The 20,182-nt window shown below is 35.8% G+C and overlaps 1 long non-coding RNA gene across 1 annotated transcript; it reads right to left on the minus strand.

Annotated features, from left to right (window-relative positions):
- Window positions 1–5,802: 5,802 nt before the first annotated feature.
- LOC121798726 lies at window positions 5,803–9,094 on the minus strand. Its single transcript, XR_006050083.1, has 3 exons — window positions 8,820–9,094; window positions 7,552–7,660; window positions 5,803–6,001 (listed from the first exon to the last, which is right to left on the minus strand). It is a non-coding gene; the product is annotated as an uncharacterized LOC121798726 (long non-coding RNA).
- Window positions 9,095–20,182: the final 11,088 nt, after the last annotated feature.

Genomic DNA, 20,182 nt, shown 5'->3' on the forward strand with positions numbered 1-20,182 from the left:
GGAAAATATTACACATAACATAATGCAAATCATATTTCTCTCAAACTCTTTCTCATCATTGGAATATAGTTTTAGCATTTGGATAGAAATTTGATTGCTTGATTCTAGTAACTTCATTAAATTTGTCGGTGCCTAGCATTGTGGCTGATACACTAAAGATTAAGGGGTACAACTGATACGTTAATGTATGTCACGAGTTTTCGATCAGCTTCTATGCTTTATGTGGACTTATTTGCATGTGTAGATGTTCTGGTGGCAAGGATTTGGTGTGCTCTTGGTAATGCACAAATTGGAGCGCACGAAGTAGAGAAATTGGAAGAAGGGTACTGGAGCTGTGAAAGTGGTTCAACTTGTTCCAACTACCACATCTTAACTCTTTTATTTTACTCTCTTTCATACTTTACTATCTATTTTTCTCTCTTACTTTATCCCCTCTTTTACTTTATTCATTCCACTTAATTCAATAAATCTCAATCTCTTAAATCTCGTGCTGAAAATAAATCAATCATACGCGGTGCGATGGAGGGAGTAATACTTTTTTATAAACGAACCTCTTGTTAGTATGTGACGTCACTCATTCCAATTATCAATAATCAAGTGAGGGGGTGTTACATTATTGCACTCTTCTAAGACAAAATTACGTCAATCAAAGTCGGAGAAAACGAGAACTAGGACGCTAGAAAATGATGTAATGCAAGGTTCTTGGACTATGAAATGGCTAGTTCTTTTTTGGGCCGAAATTTATCGTTTTTTATGGAAATTGATGACCAAGTTAGATTTGGTAGTAGTAATCAAGAAGAATGTGTTACTCAATATAACAGTGCACCTAAGGTTCACTGTAATTGTTTACATATTGAAAAAAATATTCTGCAGATAGCTTGAATAACTTTTTAGGGCATCCCCAACGCTAGCGGGCCGGACCGCAACTGGGTCCCAGCCCGCGGCCCACACGTTAAACCACCATGATTTCCGGCCTGGGACGTCCCAGTGACGTAGTCGCGTCCTGGGGTCCGGCCTAGCCGACGTTAGAGGTGAGCTTTTTCCGGTCCCAGGCCTCAATTTCTGGTTTCTTTTGCATTTGATAGAGGAGGAAGAGGGAGGAGAGGGCGATGGAGCCTCAATTTCTTATTTCTTTTGCATTTGGAAGAGGACGAAGAGGGAGGGAGAGGAAGAAGAGGGGTGACGAACCCCCAATTTTCTCTTTTTTTGCATTTTTTTTTGCATTTTGAAGAGGAAGAAGAGGGGCTAGAGGAAGAGGAAGAAGAGTAATTTTTTTATGTTCTAATTTTTAATTTTTTTAGTTTATAATTTATTATTTTTGAATTAAAAATGAATTTCTCGTGTTATAATTGTTCAACGTTTTCAATATTTACAAGTAAAATAGGTTGAAGTTGTGAATAGTGTAATTTAATAATTGTGGTCCGGGATTGGGCCTGCAGGGTTAGAGGAGTTGTGGTCTGGGACTCAAATTTAGGGGAATGATGACGTGGAGGGGACTTGGGGCCTGAATTGGGGACGGGGTTGGGGATGCTCTTAAAGACAACGAAGACCACGAGGTGGTCAAATAAATGATACAAATGCCTCATGCCATGTGTGTTCCGAGATAAGAGGGTCCTTTTTACTTTAAAGTCTCTTAGATGTAAGAAGTTATGTATGAGAAATCAATCCTTTTTTGAGGTGGTTGGGATGGGTAATATGTTCCTAAAATTGTTACGAGGAAATATTCTTAACCTTAGGATGTGTTGCAAGTCTCACACATCCAAAATAACTTGGTGTCGGACTCATCTGTCCTAATCTAAAGTGCAAGTTTGATGAAAAGTCTTTAATGCCCTTTTTGGAGGGAAAATGGAAAGATGATGTGTTATCTATTCAAAAATAATTTTTTAATGCAAAAACATTGGACAAATAATAGTCCAATAAAATGCTAACTTCTTGAATAAGTTTTAAAACACATTTAAATAGTGCACTACTATTAAAAAAATTTATAATTAAGTTATTAAATTTATATATTAATTAGACTTATATTTGAGTTAAATTGGAATTGTGTTAGAGAGTTTAGTTTGCCTTCCATTTATTTAGGTTAAAATTGAGATTTAATCATTTATTGTAATACTTTTTCTCCGAATTAATTCACAAGCTAAATGACAACACATATATGTAATGCTTACAATTTCCATCCTATATTTACTCAATTAAAGTTTTTAGTTCTTATATTTTAATTCGCCTCTAATTAAACAATACTACTAAGTTTATAGATTAAACTACGGAATAAGATGACATTATATATATTTAAAATTAAATATAACTTATAAAGTTTGTATAACTTCATAATATAAAGAGTAGTGTAAATTCTCACATTATTCAAAACAAACAAGATGCATAAAATATTATCGTTATTTTAAGTGATAGTAGTAATTTACTTTTTATACGTATATGTGGCGGGAAGTAAGAAATTTATTCTTTCCAATATAAAAAAATCATTTAGTCTTTAGCAATGTATATCAAGTTATGCTATGGTCTGAAATTAAAAGAAAGAAATAAACAGTCAACTAAAATGTGATTATTGGATAATACAAATTGTCTAACTTGACTTCTCAAAGAAGTTTTAAATTTATATGATTTAAATTATTCATATATTTAATGTGGATATGTTTAATATTCCATATATTTTTTTTCAAATTAATTTTTTATAAATTAAGCTATTAAATTTATATATTAATTTGCCTTTTCTTTGGATTAATGACTTGCATAACACTTTCAATAAACATCTTTACTCACACATATTTTCTTTATTTTTATATCTTATTCTAATTAATTCATACTCTTAGATCATTAGTCACACATCTTATTTTTGTCATTAATTTTATTATTTTTACTTCACTTAGATTATAAATTAAAATTGCATAAATGTTTCATTCACTGAGGAGTAGTAAATTCTCCATTTTGAGTGAGACAAGATAAGTACATTTCTGTTTTTTTTAAATCTCCATATTGCTTTCAATTCTTATTTTCTATATATTTATTATATTTTATATTCATTATTTGAAACTCTTATGTCCCGTGCATAGCTCGGGTGTTAATACTAGTTTCTTATAAACTTTTAGTTTTTACTACTTCCTGCGTCCCATAAAAATATGTGCACTTCATATTTTCGTTCTTCCCATAAAAATATTGGCATTTCCATTTATTAAAAGGTATCTCAATTTATTACCCATACACATCAAGTTATTTACAATTTATATCACCATTAAAACACTTATAATAATATGTGTTTCACTATCTACTAACACTACTTTAACTACTCTTCCCCTCCTCTCACTTATTTTATCAATTTTATCTTAATTCTCTTATTATATCACATGCTCATATTTTTATGGGGCGGAGGAAGTATATTTTAGTTTGAAAAAGTTATATTGATCAAATGTGGAAAGTTCGTAGTGAAGACCACACCTACTGAATGGGTTTTTTGACCGAAGTAACAGTCATATACAATGGAAATGCAGTGAGCTATCAGAAAGGACAATTTATCATTTTATTTGCTTGGGTGGCCTGATTTACAGTATTGTAGTGTATAAATCTAAAAAATATAAACAAATTAACAAACTTTAATTAACTAAAAGTAAATTTAAATCACAAAAAATGTGAAGTGCAGGTTTACTCTATAAATATGAAACTAGACATGGGACATAATACAACATCTTTCAGAACACAAAAAACACTAGCTTCCAAGACGAGGGGTTTCGAAAATCCCCAACAGAATTTTTCAAAAATCCTTGTTCCACTCATACTTGGCTTATGTCTCTCATTTTAGATCTAAGTCCTATAAATTCTGATAAGATTTGTTTACTTAAAATTCAATATTTGAGCTTGAGAATAAATTAGAAGACATGTGGTTGAGTACATATTCATCACATGGAGAAGTTGCAAGTCATCTTCAATTCTTTGGAAAATCATTTAACTGAATTAAATCCAAATCATAGAATTCATATTTTATGGTTTAAATTTCCTTTACGTAAATTAATTTCGTTCCTAGTATGCAATATATGAACTCAAGCACGAATTGACTTAATTATATAATCATCTAATTAGATTTTATACTCTGAATTTATTTGTTTTGCAAACGCAAATGCATTTCATTTTCTTCAGATTTGCAGGTGTTTGATGTTGGAATGGAGAAATCAATTAATTGGAGAACAAAAAATCAATAGATGAAGTTATGGCAAGAATAAAGAAGGAAATCAATTAAAGATTATAGAAAATCAAATAAAAAGGTATTAGTATAATTAGAATATATTTTCCATGTATAGCTAGAATTAGAGACTATAAAAGGTTGTGTAACCATTGAGAAAATTAATTCAAGTCTAATACAATGTAGTCCATAAAGCTTTTAGTGTCTTTTATTTTCTGCATTTTACTTTTCAACATGGTATCAGAGGGGATCGATCACTGTCTCTATATAGAAAAAAACTAGTCATATCCTTCCCATAATAGCTGTGAGAATTCCAGTTCATAACAGTCGACTATTTGTTGCTCAGCCTACTCTCATCAAATATCCTACCAGCCAAATAGAGTCAAAAGTTCAAAACCTTCCCAAACCCAAAACAGCCGCTAAACTACCTTCCTTAACTACCCAATCATCCGATCAAATAGCAAACCAAAAAAACCTAATCTGCCATATCCTATAAACTGCCCAATCATCCAAATATCCAGCCAAGGAACCTACAAACCAAATCACCCTAAAACAAATACCATAATCTCAAATTACTGAGATTTATGGACCCTAAGATAAACCTTATAATCTCAAATTACCGAGATTAATACCAGTTCAAATTACCGAGCTGGGGAACCATGCACAGAAGAGGTCGTCTTTGCAGGGAAGGAGAAGGCCAGAAAGGCAGTTGAGAAAGCCACCAACTGAAGGATGAAATAGAAAAAGAGGGAGAAAGAAGGGAAACAGTAGCACATTTTGCCGATAAGAACAACTGAAGGATGAGATATGGAGTAAGATGATCGACTCTGTTTTTCTACACTGAATCAAATCAAATAGATGCAAGATCCAGAGAAGAGTTGAAGATTGGCACAACCGAGAAGATGAAAGAAACTTCCAAGAAGAAACCCGCTCGAGCATCCTATCCAAGCCTCCTAGCTCAACTGGTTGAGAAGGGAGGCAAGGATACCGCCCATCCAGGAGGTCTTGAGTTCGAATCCTGGATGGCGCAACTTGGGATTAATTTCCCCTGTGGGCCTTTGGGCTTGGCAAGCTTGCAGACCCCGACCCCGGCTGCCCCGGACTCGTCGAACGGGGGGCTAGAGAACGAGCCTGAGGAGGGGCTTGCTCACAGGCTGATGCGCGGTTGCGTGTGTCAGGGCTAGTCTTCGAGCCATAAGGGGCTGTGTGTCAGGGTTAGCTCGCTTGCCGAATGTATCACGAATTCCGATGTGTGTGTATGTGTGGGTGTGTGTGTGTGTGGGTGTGTGTGTGTGTAAAAAAAACCGCTCGAGCATCCTGGAGGTCTTGAGTTCGACTCCTGGATGGCGCGACTTGGGGATTAATTTTCCTGTGGGCCTGTTCAAGGTTGTTTCCTTGAACGCGTCTGAGGGTGGCGGGTAGTCTACGGGGCTGAACTCGTTGGAGGGAGGCTAGTCTACGAGCCGGACATTGGCTAGTTCACGGGCCGAACCCGTAGGAGGGAAGCTAAGTATTCGAGCCACGAGGGGCCGTGTTGGGCTAGTTCTATAACACCCCTTACCCGGTAGGTACCCACCGAATAAGTGATGTCACGTTTCAGTATCGAAAACCCGTGCTGAAATTTTCTTTTTTCTTTTTAGCTTAAAAGCACAATTAAAATCTATTACATTTAAAAACTTAACATTTATCCTGTGGAAGATTAAAGATTAAACTATTATACAACATGCCACGACTACTAAACCAAGTTGACCACCAGTGACTCGCAAAAGATGCAAAGCTGCGCAACACCACTGACATAATATCAACTCTAACCTGCAGGAGGAAAAGAGGGGAGAGTGAGCTCGAAAGCCCAGTAGCAATATCCAAACTATAGAATCCAACCCTCTCAGGTAAGACAATAGTAACTATAATAACTACATTATTTCCTTTTTAATCTTTTGCTTATTTTCATTTCAATTTTACAAATTTCCAAATTACTTACAATCTCATAATCTTTGCACTAAAGCATACTTGTTCAGATAACCACACATATTCATCATATATTATTATCTTGTATCACATTTTTCTCCTTTTACCATTTATTTTCATATACTATTTTTATTTCCGTGTTAATTACCCCGAGCGGGGACCATTCAACATAATATATCATTTCTTCCACGTGAGGACCAATCAACATTCATATCATATATCATATTTTACAAATCACATATCACAGATCCTTATTCATAAGTCCTCAGATATTATTTTACATATCACAAATAACAGATTCTTATTCAGAAGTCATTAGATATTATTTTATACATCACGGATCACAGATTCTTATTCAAAAGTCATTAGATATTATTTTATACATCACGGATCACAGATTCTTAATCAGAAGTCATCAGTTATTATTTTATCTATCACATATCACAGATTCTTATTCACAATTCATCAGATATTATTTTACACATCACAGATTACAGATTCTTATTCACAATTCATCAGATATTATTTTACACATCACAGATTACAGATTCTTATTCAGAAATCATCAGATATTATTTTATTTTATCTTATCATATAGCCCCAATATCTGCTTGGTTTCAGGCAGGGTACAGGACCAGATCAGAAACAGAATCAGATGCAGACGCGGATTTTTGTCCTCGAGAGGACTCCGCACAGACCACCCATAGGGTGCATATCAGAAAATCAGACCACCCATGAGGGTGCAGACAGATAATTAGACCACCCATTAGGGTGCAGATCAGACAGATCAGATAGGGGCCCGTCAGATAACAGACGATCCTCGCTTTGGTTATCCAGAAGACGAGTGATCACAGATAATGCAGCGCTGCTGTCCTATGGCATGCCAATTGTACCCAACACATGTGACCAAACAAACAAGACGTTTTATTTCGTATTCTTCTTTCATATCTCTTTTTCACATGTATTCCATTTCCAAATATCACTTCAGATAATCATTCTTATCGGATTCACAGACATTCTTTTAGTATATACTTTTATAACCTTTACATATTATTCTCTTGTGTTTATTTTATTCAGGCTCTACCTATCAAATCACTTCTTTTTCATATACATTCAGATATCTTTTCATAATCTATTCAGACATATTTCACATTATTCAGATCTTCATAATTTATTACGTTTCATTGCATATCATACCCATTGTCTTTTATTCATATTCGTACCATTATTTCTGCAGATCATTCATATCAAAATTAATAAGTATCATAACAATCCACATATTAAATTATAAGCATATTTAAGCACATTATTTAATTAACATCGCACAAATAAGCACATTATAGGACACATCATCTCAACCAAAGGAATCGAAAACCATAGAGAGGATACGCTACCTCGCAGGCTTATGAAGGTTCATAAGCCTATTTCACCTTTCGACCCTTCGCTATCTTCTAGATCCATTCATTTTTGCACGACTCGTGTTACAAGCTTCTATGCCTTATACTATAAATATCATAAACATTAGTAACATATACTTATTTTCGTCAACTTCAGCTCATTAAGTCTTCCAATAAAATCACTAAGTATTCTGTTACTATTCACAGAATACTATTCACAGAGAATATATAATCATGTAGTTAATGTATTAAAATTGCTAACCTCAATTAGAAAGTTCCTAAAATTTACATTAACACTCATATTCATTCTAAATCACAATTCCATGATCAAATATCTTAAATAAATTCATTTGCTATATTAACTTAATATCCCCTTATTCCTTAACTCTCTAGTATAACAACTGCACTGGATCGATTCGTCACACAACTTCTATATTCATACGGAAGAATTTAGAGACTTGACCTAATATTTTTAAATACCCAATGAAGTCTGGTTTATAATCCAATAAGATTCATTTAAAGATTCCTAATAGTTTAAGAGATATTCTCATTTTCCCACGGACTACCAAAATCAGACCATTTCTGGCAGCAATTTCTAAACAATTCTTATAAATGGTATTTGTACTCTTTAATTCGTCATAAAATATAGAGAACAACTAAACACCTTATAGTTAATTTAGAAATTATGCAATCAAGTTTTAATCGACCTTAAATGCCCTGAATATGTCGGATAACACATACCAAAATATGACAAAGTACCAGAATTTTGACAGTTCGTAGTTGTATTGTTATAACAATTTATACACATAGTAAACGAACTCCTAAATTCTTCATACAAATCAGGGATCCTCTAGACTCATCATAGTTATTATAGAAATTGTTAAACCAAAGTTTCCACTATTCTACCCATGCCAAACAAATCGGAACAGGTCACTGAAAAACAGGGGATTAAACCTTGTTGATCCAATTCTATTTCAATTCATGTTTAATCATAAATTTCATCTAACTTGAGCATCTAACTACTAAAACCACAAAACCTAAGGTGTATTTTCAATCTCATCATCAAGTTCATACCATGGCAATTTAACTTGGAAATTATCCATCAAAACGTGGCATACGACGTCTATACGCTACGTATTCGACAATTAATCGAACATAAAACCATGTATCCATCAACACATATGGAGCTCGAAATTTTCAGATTTTAAACCTCAATATGTATTGAATTTCATGTTATAAAAATAGTATAGTAAGAAAGACCTTACTTGATTTGCTATGTTTTATACGATTAAATCCCCGATTTGCCGACGACCAAGCCAAATAAATGGGAAAGAAGGTTTTTGGCTATGGAGATTGAGGGGAGCTGCTCATGGACGAAAATCATGAGGGAGAGAAGATAAGTCTTTGACTTTTAAATTTTATCCAACAACTTCTAGATTTTTCTTTAAAATTCTAATTATTTATTTACTTAAGTTAAATTTATTTCCTTGTACTAATTTATTTTCATGTCATACGATCCCATATTTATGGATTCTATATACCATCTCGTAGCACATTAATCCTAAATTAATCTAAAATTATTCTCGTCTGATACCTCAAATGTTTCGATAATCGATTTTGTGAAAAACCGAAATAATCGGCGATAAAAATTCCAATTACCCTTAAATGGCCCAAAATAATTCCTCACATTATTTACAATTATGCTAGGCCATAATTTATAATTTATAAAATTATTATCCCTTAGCTTTGATTTACGATTTTACGTGGGTAAAAGAGATTGCCGAAAATCACATAATCGATATTTCGTATTAAATTTCTACCTTATAGTTTAACTTAACTACTATTCCTCATCACATATCCAAATCTTTTGTCAAGCCCTATAATTCGGGATGTTACAAGTTCGCTTGCCGAATGTATCTCGAACTCCTATGTATGATGAAAAAAAAAACCCGCTCAAGCAGATTCTTGCCGAGAAAGAGGTTGAGAAAGCCACTAAAGCCGAGGAGGTTGAGAAACTTGTCTTGACGAATTGTTCAGTCGAGGAGGAGAGGAACTAAACAGCCGAACAATTCTGCAGATGAGGAGAGGAACTTAACAACCAAACAATTCTCCTCTTCCTCACCAAACCAAGGAAATCTCACAAGGAATGGAGCCGGAGATAGGAGGAGCCGGATGCAGGAAAGGATGCCTTTGTCGAAAGTGCAAGAGAGAGAGATAGAGCGATAGCAGCCCCAGTTACAAATCTGATCCAACAAAAACCATCACAAATTCAACAGCTGAATCTCTGGCTGAGGGGGAGAGGACCGTCCCAGCCGGAAAATTCATCGAGGTGAGAAGATGAAAGGCCAGTGGCCAACCTTGAGCAACCATGCCCGGAGAAGAAGGTTTTCTACTGCCGAAGAGGTTGCAGCCGTGAGAGGCTGTGAACTCACGTTATAATGGAGCGTTTGGCTGAGGGGAGATATCAACCACTGCCAAACGATTCAATCTCCGAATCAAGGAGAAATTGCCGAGGACGAAGGCGGAGAAGCCAACGTCTGCGCGGCGAGGGGGGAGAGATAGTGTCGGCACACAGCCGCTGTGAAGATTTGGTGGGAATGGGATGTTGTCGAGAGAATGTTGAGAACCCGTTGCCAAAAGACGATGGTAAAGGAACAACCGCGGGAAAAGCCAAAGCCAATAATAAAAGATGAGGCCTTCTTAATTAAATGGGAGAAGATCCAGAGATGGGGGACGCACAATGACCAAGAAGCGTCGACTGTTGAAGAATCAGAAACCGGATTGAAGGAGTGACGGGAGAATTATCACTGTTTGGAAAAGAAGCAGATCAAAAAACGAAACTTAAATCTCTTTTAAGACACCAAATATCCGGAGACGGCTTGTGCCGGCTTCAAGTGGAATCCTTCATAGGGGGAGAAACTGTCACCGGAAAGCTGATACTATGGAAATAGTCACCGAAAAGAGAACCAACGATGGTGGATAATCAGTTGGCTAAAGAAGAGAACAGCCGTGAAAGGAGAAGATCAACTTCCTAGCTGATGTGGTGTGACCGCGTCTGTTATTACTATGGGGGATGCAACAACCAAGGAAAATAGGGAATTGATCAGTAAAATAGTTGGAGCAATTGGGAAGGTTTGCCAGCCTAGGAGAAGCTCACCGGACAGAGTGCAGTCCCTCAAGTTCTGAGGAATTGCAAATCAGTTTCTTATTTGAAGAAGATTGAATAATATATCCAAATGCTTGAAGAATTGCAATAAGACTAAATGTCTCTTGCAAAAATCTGAAGAACACAATGAAGAAGAAAAAAATAGGCTCCTAGATACGAGCAAGAATTGTCTAGATTAGCTCCTTAACACGAGTCAAAACTGTCTGAATTAGCTCCTCGACATGAGTCAAAATTGTCTGATAGCTCCTAGATACGAGCAAAAATTGTCTAGATTAGCTCCTCGGCAAGAGTCAAAACTATCTGAATTAGCTCATCGATATGAGTCAAAACTGTCTGATGGCTCCTAGATATGAGCTAAAACTATCTAAAGTGGCTCGGCCATGAGTAAAAACTGTCTAGATTGGCTCATTGACACGAGTTAAAATTGTCAACAGAAAATAGAAGAGCTCATTGACACTAAGTTAAAACTGTCAATAGAAAATTAAAGAGGTCATTGACACGAGTTAAAACTGTCAACCGAAAATTGAAGAGCTCCGTGAGCTTTCACTGAAGAAGCTCCTTGAAACGAGTCTAAACTTTCAATGAAGAAAAATAACTCTCTGATATGAGTATAAACTAGCAATGATGAATTGAAGAAGCTCTATGATACGAGCATAAACTGTCAAATGAAAGTGAAGGACTTCTGAATATGAGTATAAACTATTTATCAAAGTGAAGATCGTGCAAGTTAAGTGTCGAAAAACTCGATACTTAACTTGAGGGGGAGTGTTGGAATGGAGAAATCAATTAATTGGAGAACAAGAAATCAAGAGATGAAGTTATGGCAAGAATAAAGAAGGAAATTAATTAAAGATTATGAAAAATCAAATAAAAAGGATATTAATATAATTAGAATATATTTTCCATGTAAAGCTAGAATTAGAGCCTATAAAATGTTGTGTAACCATTGAGAAAATTAATTCAAGTCTAATACAATATAATCCATAAAGCTTTTAGTGTCTTTTATTTTCTGCATTTTACTTTTCAACATTTGATACCTATATATTGTAGGAACAAAATGTTGTTTCCTTCATTTTAATTAATGCTGTGTGGTTTACACTTACTCTATACGCTACTCACTTGTAAGAGCGTCTCACAAAAACAACACACCAACCTTTACCTACTTTAACTAACAAACCAACTTCCAACCAATTTGATACATCCTAGTTTATTTCCAAATATAACTCACCACTCTAAATTCTTTGTCTAAGCTGAATATACATACAAAGTTTTTCAATTTACTTTCTTTAGTCTCATTAGAGCACCCACAATGGGGCGCCAGATGGCACGCAACGGGCATCCTCGGCCGCGCCCGATGGCTCCATTGTGGGTGCCCGGACGATGGCACACCCTACGCCCACGCCCTAAGCTTCGGGCACGGAAGAAGCGTGGACGATGGCCTATCACCATTGTGGGCTCCGCGGACGATAGGCACGGACGATGGCACGCATTTTTGAATTTTTTTTTTCTGAATCTTGTCTATTTAAACCTCATTTTTCATTCACTTGTTTATACGAACGTCTCGCCTCTCTCATTTCTCTCATCTCTCACATTTCTACCTCTTTTACATACCAAAATGAACCACCGATGTCATATATGCGTGCATACCAAAGTGAAAGGGCAGGCTCGTCCGGCTCGTCTCTGGTTCAAGGAAGTCATCGCCGATGTCATGTATGCGTGCATAATCATGCACAACATGATAGTCGAGCATGAAGGTGGGAGCATCACCGACTGGAACGATGATGAAGGTGCATCTAGCTGGTCTGGCACGGCGACCGCGCCCACCGCTAAAGGATTACCGACAGGCTTCAATGAGGTTCTATCTAGACAGGCCTCAATGCGCAACCAACAAGAGCATGCTCAGCTCATGAACGACATAATTGAAGAAGTGTGGGGCCGTAATCGCCGTCGCTGAGTTTGCGTATTTTTTTTATTCTTATTGTAATGTATTAATTTTTATAAATGAAATGAAGTTTTTTCCCATTTTTTGTAGTTATTTAAATATTCAAATAAAAGAAAATGCATAGGGTGCGCCTTAGGGCGCGCCATTGCAGGTGGGAGGGTAGGAGGATAAAAATGATGACTTGGTGGTGCATAGGGCGCGCCTAAGGGCGCCCCATTGCTAATGCTCTTAGCTCCTTCCTCCTCCGCGCCTCTGTGGCAACAATGATATCCTCGGACTTCCCCCAAAACAAGCCAGTTTCATGTGCAGAAACAACATGATCACCTACCTGGAAAGCCCTAGGAGGGTCAAGATTCTCCACGTGTCGGACAGGGCTGAACAGCCCAGGCACTACGATGGCAGCAGGGGGGTCGTGTGCTCTGCGATCACCATCTGCACTCATAGCTTGCATAATGGGATTATTATAAGCCTCTGCACTCATCGCGTTCTGATTTGAACAAGACTTCTTGTTATCTTCACTCATCCTAGCGTCCGAGCACGAACACTTGCCGCAGCAATGAGTGTTTGTTCCAAGCAACGGTAGCGCCCAAGGGACGGGGACTATAAACAAGGGTGTTACCGTGGAGAGTTCTTGTCCTTGATGCAGACACGGCGGTGTATCCATTGGGAATTGCAGCGGATGAGGATGAGACGTGCCTTGGAACGGGAAGGAATCTGAAGTTGAGGCCATGGGTGGCCAAAAGCACGGGACTAGAGAGGGCGGAGGCTGGTTTTGCTGCAGAAACATCGGAGTCATTGCAGTGGCAGAGCAAGTTTTCTCTGCCTCGGACAAGTTTGGTTCTTCTTCTTCTTCTTCAGTAACTCCTGCTGCAGCCTTCCTCGCTTCGGCCAACTGTAAGTGGAATATAATGGCACTCGTGATATATTTCAAACAACGAAATAGCTGAAAAGACGCGGATCATCTTCTTACATGTGCTTTCAGAAATCTATTTCTTCCTTTTAAAGAATTGAAAACTTCCAGCATCAGCTCCTTTCGCTTTTCACCGGAAAAAAATGTAGTAAATAAAGAGGTAGAGGAAACTCCAACAGAGAAAAGGGGAAGCGAGAAATGTTAACATGCCTTCTTCAAGTTCTTGTTCTCTTCCAACTCATCGGCTGCTTTCTTGTTTAACTCCATATGCATGGCCTGCTCGAAATAGCAATTGGAGTAACAATCTACCAACCAAATATAATCAATGGAGCACCCACATACCATGTTTGTCTTCTTCATTGCCCCCTTAAAAATAGATAAATTCTTGCATAGAATAAGTACTTCCCTTTTATCTAGAACATAAATCATCAATGCATATACCATTCACTAATTTACTGAATTGAGACGTTCCTAAGGTTTTGATGAAGGAAAACATCCAAATTTCTTTATGATCATCAGTGTTTCTGAGAATTGGTTCAAACTAACTAGTATGATAGGTATTGTGGAACACAACTATATTTCCTTTCCAACGACTATAACAAGCTTTCCTTCCGAGCATTCTCATAACCTCTTTAACAAGAGGAGCTCCATTTCTAAGTTTGATCTACAGCTGAAAATTCATCCGCCACCTGAAGTAGTACAAGCAACTAAACCTTACCTGTCTGCGTCGAATTGTCTGTCTAGCAGACTCTCTATTGGCCATTATATGGCGAAGCTTCCTTTCCTCCTTCTCGGCCTGGATGGGAAAGAATTCAGTATGCTAAGGATAAAAAAAAAAAAAGTTGATCTACCTCCGTGAGTTTCCGCCTCAACTTCATCACAAGATTCGATTGATGACTTTTGCTGCACAGCTCTGTGGGCATATGTCGGACACTTTCCTCAGCCTTTCGAGGACTTTTAATCTTCAAAGGTGCACTATCAGCTACTAGTTGGTCCTGTTAAAAAGGAGAAAAAACATTGCTTAACACCAGCACAAGTTGGATGAAATACGAGATGCAACTACTAAAGGGCTTTGAAATTCATTGAGCAGGGAGGAGGGACTATTGAAGTGAGTTTAGTTTGTTGAGAAAATTGATTTTGAGGCAGGAAGGAGTCTGAAATGAATGCATAAAAAGGGAAAAGGGAGCAAAACACATATTCGTCCATTTTAAATAACATTCTTATCTTACTAAATGTAGGCCATGCTTTCTTAACCTAAAGAAGATACCCTCTCCATATCACCTAGGAATCCAACTAACTAAGCCTACCGACCGACCCTACCCTTTCCTTCTTCGTCTGCCATCATTTCTAGCTTCGTCTTCCGTTTCCTTCCTGAATCCGCGTGGGAAATTAACCACCCAATCCATACCACAAATTATCTAAACAAAAAGTAATCCAACTCTTCAAACTCAATTACCAAATACTACTACTATCTAATCAATACATTCAAATATTTATATGGAAAAAAAAAACTTTATTTCTAAAACTACAATACTATCATTATTTTGTGCATACATCTTGGCAAACACCGCGCAAAGAGTGTAATCTAATTGCGAACCTGAGAAACAACCACCGCCTCCTCCATCACATTCACATGTTGCGCCATCCCCGCGAGGGCTTCGGCCGCCTCCAGCTCCCGGCCGTCGTCATCCGCCGCGGCCTCACCGCATTCCATGATTTACCGACTCGATTTTTCGTGATGTTTTTGAGAAACTTATAGTTTAAGAGCAGTAAACTTAAGCAACAGAATCTGGACAAGAAGACAGAACAGACTTGCCATACCGCCACGTGTCACTCCTATTCCACGTCAGCTGTGACGCACATGGAATCCACGTGTCAACTCCTGGGACGTGCCACGATGGCGAGGGGATATCTTTTTCTTTTTTGTTTCCGCTGTCCGGACCTTATTCTCTGTAGTCAGCCACAAAAATAAATAACTGAAATATAAATATTCGTAATTGTTTTTTTAAGACTAATACTCCATTCCCTTCGTCACATGTTACTGACACTTTTCATTTTAGACCGTAAATTTGGGATTAATTTTTTAGTATAATTAAATTAAAAGTGTAATGAGATATCACTTAATAAATGAGCTCTTAACCTAAACTAACATATTAATTAAATGCGTTAATTCTAACTTAAACTATAAATAGTACAAGGAGTTTCTGACGAGCCGAAAAGCAAAAGTACAACTTACATTGGACTGAGGGAGTATATTTTTAGTATTTGCGCTTTTTAAAGTTTTAATATATAGTTTTGTAAAGTGTAAACAGATTTACAAATGAGTTTGACCATACCGCAACAGAAAATTAGCTTTGAGATTCCGAAATAAATACTACTCTAAATTATGGAGAAAAATCTGTTTGCTATTAATAGATGACAACTTGCAGTTTTCTTTATCTCATTTCTCCGTAGAATATAAATTTTCCTAAAATTGATGTTTTTGAGGTACATGCTTTACACCAATCAGATAAAAAGAGTCCTCCTTCTATAATAAAAATAAAAATAAAAATAAAAATAAAAATAAAAATAAAAATAGGTGGAATGCCGCCCTATTCTCGACAAAGGAAAATGGATCATCATAATAAAATTGAACAGTATACTACTAGAAGGAGTAGTACTTATTATGATTAATGGTCTATTAAAAAAAACAGAAAATAAATGATATAGGATTAACTTAAATCAGTATATTAAGTTCAAATATCGAAATAAAATATTGAATAGGGTTAAATTCGGTGTAAAAGGTGGAGCCCATTAACGTAAATGGATCCAAATAAGAACCGTGGTGCGGGCCCGGTGTCTTTTCTATATTTGGTTTTATGGGTTAGATAAGTTCCAATTCTTGAGTTTAAACCCACGCTTACGCTTATGGAGTATGTATGATATTTTCAAGTTGTAAATTACTACCAATTAAAATTACTTCTCAAATTGAATATTTTAATAGATCATTTTTATTGTCATTTTCTCCGCACTAACTGTTAGCAAGAGAAATAGTAGTAGTAGTAGTAGTAGTAGTATTTTTGAAGGAAACGTTTGTTAGATTTAGACCAGCATGTTGTTACATTTATTTGTGGGAAAGAAAGTGCCACTGTCACACTACATAGTTTATTCATCATTATAGAATAAATTTATGTTATAAATATATTCGTTCTCCTCACAAATTTTTCTCAACACGCACTGAACTGATAATATGAATAAAAATATCAGATTGGCCTTTAACCTAAAAAAGAATTTAGGGGACCAAATTTCTTTTTTCCCTTTACACTACAAATTGGATCCGCCAAGGTTTTCATTTTATTTTCTTAACAGAAAACACACAATATATTCTTCTTTTTTCGGTTTGTCATCACTAATCTATTCACGAAGGGTTTCAGTTTCATCCCACGATCAATCTTTATTTACCTCTCTTCATCACAAAGAAAGATTTACCTCCATTCCGATTTATCAGGCCAATAATTATTCAATTTAAAATCAACCAAGTGTTAAGTTTTGCGATAATTTTGATACATTGGATAGTTAATCGCCGAAGTTGTTAATTAAGATAGGCATTTTTTTAAAAAGAAAAACGTTATTGGCCTTGTATAAATTCAACCTACACTAAGAAAAAAGAGGTATAAGGACGCTTTTTTAAGTTAATTAAGGACATTTTTTGTGTTTCTAAATAAATCACCGACGCTTTAAAAAGTGTCCTTACAGGGAGCGTGCCAAATCTACTTACAGGGAGTGTACCAAATCTAATTAAGGGCCAAATCTAATTAAGGACGCTTTTAACTAGCGTCGGTGAATTAGTTTTTGGGACGCTTTAAAATGCGTCTCCAATATATTTGGGACACTTTTAAATATTCAAAAAAATGGAAATTAGTGGCGGATATATCCGTCAATAAAATCCATATATCCATAAATAAGATTAGTGACAGATTTCTGACAGATTAGCGCCATTGTAAAAAGCTTGTTACTAAACCTCAAATTTATTATTGACGGATAAATCTGTCACTAATATTAATCCATTTCTAAAAAAATGCCTCAAATTTTATTTTGTAATTCATAAATTTATTGATCAACAATTAATAAAACATTCACTCATACAATATTGCGTCCTTAATTATAATGATTAAAATGAATAGAGACGCAATTATATTATATGTCCCTAATTTAGGGATGCATTTTTTCGTCTTAAATTTTAACTCTCCTTTAAAAATTTACGATGCAACTGATTTCGTCTCTAATTTAGCGTCCTTATAAGACATATTTGTTGTAGTGATACCACTAGTACTATGTAAGGTTAATCTTAAAATCAATACTTTAAATATATTGAAATCAATATCGAGATTGAAAGTGGTTTTTAAATTCTATTCGGTGAAATATAAGTTGAGCAAATTAACCTTAATTACATATTACTAGTAAGTGAAAATAAAATGAATTTTCTTAGTAAACAGATAGACGAAAAATTCCAAAATGAAAGCAAGTTGTGGATTTGATTCCTAAACTTGCCTCACAAGTGGACATATATTCGATTGTTAACTAAGACTCTTTTTTTATTAACTCTCTTACTCATATTCTACAGTGGAAAATAAAAGGGAGGAGACCCACTAGAATTTCCAAATACTAGTAAGCTAGTAAGTATCACTTGAATAAATTGAACAATTTTATAAGCTACTGAAGGACTAGTTGGAACTACTATCTTATAAAAAATGATGTATTTATATTTGTAACTGTAGATGTCATTAATGAGAGAATTATGCAGTCATTCCAGAACATGAAGAGTAGAGATGTTACGAAGTAATTGTTCAATTTTATTTTTGTAATATTAATATAAACAGAATTATGACACACTAAATTTTTTATTTTATTTCATTTTATTTTTGAAATCCTTTTTATGACTATTTGAAACTATAATTTGTATTTATGTTCATTCAGTGAAAACTCTTTAGCTATGTCGCTAGGAAGAAAATAGAAGTATATAGATAAATATTAATACTCCATCCGTCCCAACTAAGTCGAGTCATAGTTTTTTAGCACGAAGATTAAGAAATTGTGTTGAAAAGTAAGAGAGAGGAATAAAGTATAAAAGATAAAGAGAAATTAAAGTAGATGGTGGAATAAAGTAAGAGTGCTTGAATGTTTTATTTTTTATTAAAAAAGGAAATGGTTCGACTTAGTCAGAACATCTCAAAAAGAAATACGACTAACTTAGTTGGGACGGAGGGAGTATTATTTACAATATACGTGAACCGATATACATTCGTGAGATTGCGAGTGATTGAGATTGCGGATATACAACTGTTTATTCGACAACCCAAAACAATATACAACGCAAGTTTAATCCCTAAAATTATGCAAAATCCAAACGGATCACATTACAAGTAGAAAAATGCTAAATCAGAGTGTTTAACAAAATAATTTTATTTTGCATGGAACGAATATTAGAAAATCTTTTCATACAGTAGTCCTTCTGTCCCGTTACAAGTGAGGCGCTTCAAATCGGACGTTGTTTTACAAAAATGATAAAGTAAAATAAGTAAGATAATAATTTATATACGTTGTTTCTTCTATATTACTTCACTTTAACTATGTATTATCATCTTCGTAAAACAACGGCAAAAAAAATGCATCCCTTGCAGTGGGACATAAGGAGTATAAATTAAAAAATACGGAGTATAGTATTTAGAAAAAAGGATTGGAAGTAAGTGTATCTACTATGAATAGTCCTTTAAAATTTAGGCGCCACGATTAATTCTTCCACTAAGACTCGCCCCTCGACTCACAGCTACGCTGTCGGTTTCGCCTCCTCCGCCACTTCAATTCTCCCATCAAATTCACTGTATTGAGTAAACTTACACGTCGTCACTAAGTGTGTCACGACCGCATTTTCTAAGTATAGAAAACACGGTTGAATCGCGACTAGGGGAGGGTTAAAGAAGCGGAAAAGAAAGGGGAAAACAATCAATACTCGATCATAGCTCGGAATAAATGGGAATAGCTCGAATAAAATCAGAGTATCTCAACAATCAACTATTGGGGTTTTGGTGCCCCTTGCACAGCGGAAGACTTGTACAAAACAAATAAATTAGACGTAGAATCTATTTGACAGATTTTGAGATTAATCAATTCACATGTTAACACAGAATTGCATGCTAGAACGCAAATAATTCATGCTTAAAGAATATAAATCCTAAATCATGAATTCTACGGATTAGAGTTACCGATTTGATTCTCCAAAGAATCGTCGATTGCTCGCGCCTTCTCCACGATGATCTTCAATACTAGATCACATATCTTCTGACTGGTGTCCCGAACTGTATTCCGATATCAGGGTGGGCTGATCTTATCGAAACACTAGGACTCGAATAAAGAAGACAGAACTGTCTCACGAAGGAGGAGCTGAGAGAAATTTTCGTCCCCTACACTGTAGAGAGAGGGACGAAATTTTCCTCATCAAAAAATTGTGTTTTCTGTCTCTTTTATTCTCCTATTTATAATAGTTCATATTGGGCCCAGTCAGGGATCTGTGGACGGTTTTGGATATGGGCTCCCCCAATTAGCTTTTTACTAATTAAATTGAACCCACAAT

This window comes from Salvia splendens, chromosome 1 (assembly GCF_004379255.2).
Source record: "Salvia splendens isolate huo1 chromosome 1, SspV2, whole genome shotgun sequence".
NCBI lineage: Eukaryota > Viridiplantae > Streptophyta > Magnoliopsida > Lamiales > Lamiaceae > Salvia > Salvia splendens.